Below are 6,036 nucleotides of genomic sequence, written 5' to 3'. Positions count from 1 at the left end.
AGCCTGGAGTGCTGCTTGGGGTTGTTGTGGCCAAAGTGCAGAACCCTGCCCTTGGCCTTGTTCACTCTCATCCCATTGGCCTCTGCCCACCCATCCAGCCTGCCCAGGTCCCTCTGCAGGGCTCTCCTACTCTCCAACAGATCAACAGCTGCTCCTAGCTTGGTGTCATTTTGCTGCAATGCCACTTGGTACCGTGGGAGTCTTTTAAAACTGTGCTATCAGTTAAAGACACATCCACCACATCACTACTTAGCACATTTTCCAGACCACTTTTTAATATGCTAACCACCACAGACCTTAGTGCAGATGCCTGTGGGATTCCACATGTTATTTCCCATCAAAATACCTGGCCATCTCTCCCTGCCTATCTCTCTCCCTGCCTATCTCTCTCCCTGCCCCTCACATCAGTTCCAGAGGAGATTTTTCCTTTCATCCTGCTACAATTTTGTTTCTTTAGGATCTTCTGACTGAGAAGCTTATCAAAAGCTCTTGGAAAATCTGAGCAGGCTGTGGCAAGCAAATCACCCTAATCCACAGGCGTGTCAGCGCTTCAGGCAAAGAGCAGCAGCTTCCTCTCTGGCACAATTTCTTTCAACAAAAGCCACACTGACATCTTTCCAAAGTCCTCCTTAAAGATGGGTGTCAAACTGCTGCTTTCCCTTTCTGTGGGCCTTTAGCACAGTGGATTTGCAGGGAGGGATGTGGGGGGGTGTGGATGCTCCTGCTCCCTTACTGAAAGTTGGCTGAATCAGAGCGTGCCACGGTTGGAATGATCCCAAAGTCCCTCCAGCCCCAACCATGCAAATGAGGTCCCCACTGGCATTTCTGGATGGCATCAAGCACTGCTTCTGTCCCTGAAGTTTCCCTGTTCAGTGACCTCAACAAGCAGTTCAACACTCCTGCTGTTTACAGCAGCGGTCATCTTCCCCATCACGATGCTTTCCCACCTAACACTCCTCTTTTTCCCTTGAGCTGCTTGGTTCTTTAATCCCATAAACACTCCCCATGGAACAACCTTTCCCTCGGCAGCCAGACCTCTCCTGCAGCCAGGCTGTACTTTCTTGGTGAACTCAGGCCTTTTGGGAGCTCTGCTGGGGGGGCAGGGACCTGTCTTTTCTGGGAGTGAGGGCTCTGCCTTTCTTCCCCATGTTCAGCCACTCCTGCTGAACACTGCACAACAGAGCTGTCTTGGGCTAACAAAAGCCCAATCTACAACTCCTATGGAATGACCAGTGATGAAAAGGTGAAACCCACATTATCATACTGGCCCTTCCCTTTGCAATTTTGTTCATTCATAGATTCATAGAATAGCAGGCTGGAAGGGATCTCAAGGATCATCCAGTGCAACTCTTCTGGTTAAGAATGCAGTTTAAACAAGCTAGCCCAGTGCCCTGTCAAGCTGGACCCCGAAGCTGTCTAGTGTAGGGGAATTCACGACCTCCCTTGGGAGCTGATTCCAATGTCCAATGGGTTGAAATTTTGCTGGCATCTAGTCCAAATCTCCCCAATAGCAATTTGTGCCTCTTACCCCTTGTCTTTAAGGTGTGTCCCTTTGGAAAAAGGGAGTCTCCCTCCTCATGATAGCCACCCTTTAGGTATTTCTACATGGTTTTGAGGTCTTACATAAGCCTTCTCTTCTCAAGGCTGTGCAAACTCGGTTCTCCCAGCCTTCCTCCATATGACAGGTCTGCCAGCCCTCTGAACATCCCTGTGGCCCTTCTCTGGACCCTTTCCAGCCTGTCTGCATATAGCAGGGACCAAAACTGTGCACAGTACTCAAGGTGCAGCCTTACCAGCACTGAGTAGAGTGGGAGAATGACATCTTTATCCTTGCTTGTGATACCCTTATTAACGCAACTCAGCAGCCTGTTGGCTTTCTTTATCACTGCAGCACAATGCTCATTCATGTTGAGCCTTTCATCCACCAAGACCCCCAGGTCCCTCTCCACAGTGCCAGGTGGTTCCCAATCTGAGCTGCATTCCTGGGTTATGTGTTGCCAGGTGCAAGACTCTACACTTGGCCTCATTAAACTTCATGCAGCTCCTTCTTGCCCACTCAACCAGCCTGTCAAGATCTTCCTGCAGGGTGGCTCTCCTAATCCTGGGTGAATCATCCCTAGTGTTATGATTACTCACTTAAAACATGAGACATCAACTAAATTACTGCCATTGCCAGAGCTCCTCTAATATCATCCAGCTGTTTGTTAACAAATCTGGTGCTGGTTGTGGTTACTCCAAATAAAATCTAACTATGCAAACATGCTTAGTTCTTTCTAATTTTACTTACTTTTGTGTTACTGAGATTTATCTTATGCTTTTATCAGAGTTTTCATCCAATGCCTTGAAAAAAATATCAATGTGCACATTTCAGTGCCAACTTAGCTTTTCAGAACACATCACAAGTTCTCAGAGCCTTCCATATCCGAGCAGCACAAAATCCACCAGGATCTTAGGCACTGCTTTGCATGTATGAAGTGCTATCTGTAGAAGAATTCAATCAGAAAATTCATTACAAAGTGGGAGAAATGGCCCAGAACTTCCAGCCTAGTGGATGCAGGAGTTTATGAAGTGGTGTAAAGGTAAAATTGTTTCCAGAAGGCATCAGACAGGTAAGGCAGCGAAGGCAAAGACTTCCAGAGAAGGAAGCAGAAAACAAACCATACAGCAATGCCCAAAAATATGCCATTATCATTCAAGACACCAAGGTTTTAGCTAACAGGTAGATCTGTATCCACTCGTCTGAAGCAAGACAGGAGATTAAAAATGTTCCTGTCTCTGAAAAACATATATATATATGTTATGAATATTTAGAATATTAATGAACTGTATTCCAATGAAGAGACAAAACCTTCCAGCAGAAGAGAAAGAGCTGAGCTTTCTCACCCATACACACACACCGATGTGCACATGTACATAAAGACAGCTCACGTACATATAGCAATGTCAGCTCACAGAACATCACAAAAATACATCCTTTGAGCTCCACAGGATGTTATAAGAGGGTGAAAGATGTAAGGTGGCACTGCTTTCCTGTTGTGAAACACCCTCCAGCACTGCATTTCAGGTGAAACATCTTTTGGACAGGATCATTTATGTTGCTGGGGCTGCAGTAAGCACCACCAGGGAGCAATTGATATCATTTATTACAAAATTTAGAGTCCAACATTCTCCCTTCACAGCACTCCAGAAGCCAGGAGGATATGTGTACAATTAATATTTCAGTAGTTAGCATTCATAAAGAAAGGAAAATCCAGCAGTGTGAGATCCCAAACCCAACCCCATTAGCACAACCACTGAACAGGAGCAGAGTCTGAATGAACAGTTTCTAACTAATTAAAACTTAACAACCACAGCAATGCTGCCAGCTCTGCAGGCTGCTTTTTTTTCCCCCATTAATGTTCATTTCCTATAACATTTTAGCAATATTTGTGTCTCTTGATACACTGCTGATGCCTAGACTCAGTTCAGCTTCCTCAAGTCTTTATTGCACGCTGACTCCCTTGGGCACCTGAGCCAACCTCTCCTCCTAACTCAGGCCTGGCCCAGCTGTTCTGAGCTCTTTAACCATGGCAGAGAGGTTCACTGGGGAGAGTGGAAGCAGAGTAACACCAGGATCCTCTCAATGATGCCTTGCCTGCAATGCCCTTCTCTCCAACCAGCCTCTGAAAATGGCCCTGAGCCTGTTCTACCTCCCAGCAGCAGCAGCCTGCTGAGGAGGGTAGAGTGGAAAGAGCTGCTGGCCTATCCCCCCTACCCAGACTTGAGTAGGATAAGCCTGCAGGCAACAGCAGAAGCTAACCAGCTGCACAGACCTTCAGGCACTCTGCCCTTACATAACAGCCAGGACCAAATCTGACCCGTGCAAGAGGAAGAGATTCCTCTAAGCTCTTCTGCCTTCAGCTGCCCAAACACTTCACAGAATCAAAGAACTGTCAGGGTTGGAAGGGACCTCAAAGATCATCCAGTTCCAACCCCCCTGCCATGGGCAGGGACACTTTCCACTAGATCAGGTTGCTCAGAGCCACATCCAACCTGGCCTTAAAAACATCCAGGGATGGAGCTTGTACCACCTCCCTGAGCAACTTGTGCCAGTTTCTCACAACCTTCATGGTGCAGAAGCATCAAACTTAGATTCATAGAATCATAGAATGGTTTAGGTTGGAAGGGACCTCAAAGCTCAGCCAGTTCCAACCCCCTGCCACAGGCAGGGACACCTCCCACTAGAACAGGTTGCTCAAAGCCTCATCCAGCCTGGCCTTGAACACCCTCAGGGAGGGAGCAGCCACAGCCTCCCTGGGCAACCTGTGCCAGTGTCTCACCACCCTCACTGTAAAGAACTTCTTCCTAACATCCAGTTTCAATCTCCCCTCTGCCCATTACTCTTTGTCCTGTCATTACAAAACCTTGTAAATAGTCCCTCCCCAGAACTGTCAAACATTCACTTAATTTCTCAAAGTCCTTGCTTCAAAAGTCTCACAGTGACATGAGAACTCATCTTGTCACTTCAGACAAAAAACAGTTTGGAGCCTCCATGGATGCTCAGGCATGTGAGCCCTACATCACACGAGGAACCAGACAGGTCCAAATAGCTCTGAGTCCATTACCATGTCCTATTTCCCAACCTTTTAGCACCTGGATTTAGAAATGCTGCACACAAACTCAAGACATGGAACTCATCTCTATTCCAGGCTTGGGGCTGTCATGTGTACTGTGTACAGCTCTGAAGCCCCAAACACAAGGACATGGAACTGTTGGAATGAGTCCAGAGGAGGTCATGAAGGTGCTCAGAGGGCTGCAGCAGCTCTGCTATGAGGACAGGCTATGAGAGTTGGGGCTCTGCAGCCTGGAGAAGAGAAGGCTTTGAGGAGACCTTGTAGTAGCCTCCAGTATCTGAAGGAGGCCTACAGAAGGGCTGAGGAGGGACTATTGACAAGGTCTGGTAATGACAGGATGAGGAGTAATGGGTTTAAACTGGCAGAGGGGAGACTGAAACTCACTGTTAGGAAGAAGTTCTCTACAGTGAGGGTGGTGAGACACTGGCACAGGTTGCCCAGGGAGGTTGTGGATGCTCCCTCCCCAGAGGTGTTCAAGGCCAGGGTGGATGAGGCCTTGAGCAACCTGTTCTAGTGGGAGATGTCCCTGCCTATGCCAGGGAGTTGGAACCAGATGATCTTCAAGGTCCTTCCCAAGCTAAACCATTCTATGACTCTATGTACCAGTGGGGTTGAGGAAAGGAGGTGGCTTCAGTCCAGTGACTTCCCCTGCTGTTCTACCCTGAAGCAGATCACTGGTGCCCAGCAAAGCTCACACTCTCTCTTCAGTTGTGGCAGCACCACTGCCATGGGCAGCAGGCTTCCCCTAGAGATATTCAGGCTAAAATCAAAATCTTTACAGCTTCTGAGAACCAGACAGCCCCTGCAGCTACAGACAGGGCACAGTGACATTTTCTCTGAGCGGGTACAGAAGGATTTAGCACATTTACTGACCAGGATACAAGTTCTGTCACTGAGAGCCTTCTGCTTGATCATTATTGGTATTTCAAAAAACAAAAGCAAACATTTGGTGAGGAAGGACAAAACTTGGGTTACTGGTGACAGTCTGCTCACAGTCATACAATCACAGAATCACTTTAAGATCATCAAATCCAACCGCTAGACTACATCCTGAAGCACCACACCTACAGCCTCTTGACCACCTCCAGGGATGGAGACTCCACCACCTCCCTGGGCAGCCTGTTCCAACCCTTCACCACTCTCTCACTAATGTTTTTCCTAATTTCCAATCTAAACCTCCCCTGGCACAACTTCAAACCACTGCATCTTGTCCTGTTGCTGGTTAAACGGGAGAAGAGACCAATACCGGTCTCACTCCAACCTCTTTTTAGGTAGCTGTAGAGAGCAATAAGATCTCTTCTCAGCCTTCTCTTCTCCAGACCAAACAATCCCAGCTCACTCAGCCACTCCTCAGAGGACATGCCCTCCAAACCCAGCTCCCTTTTTCACTCATTGTATGATGCTTCCAAACCCCTCCCTGGCC

This window comes from Pogoniulus pusillus, chromosome 12, assembly GCF_015220805.1.
Source record: "Pogoniulus pusillus isolate bPogPus1 chromosome 12, bPogPus1.pri, whole genome shotgun sequence".
Taxonomy (NCBI): domain Eukaryota; kingdom Metazoa; phylum Chordata; class Aves; order Piciformes; family Lybiidae; genus Pogoniulus; species Pogoniulus pusillus.
This window is presented reverse-complemented; position numbering follows the sequence as displayed.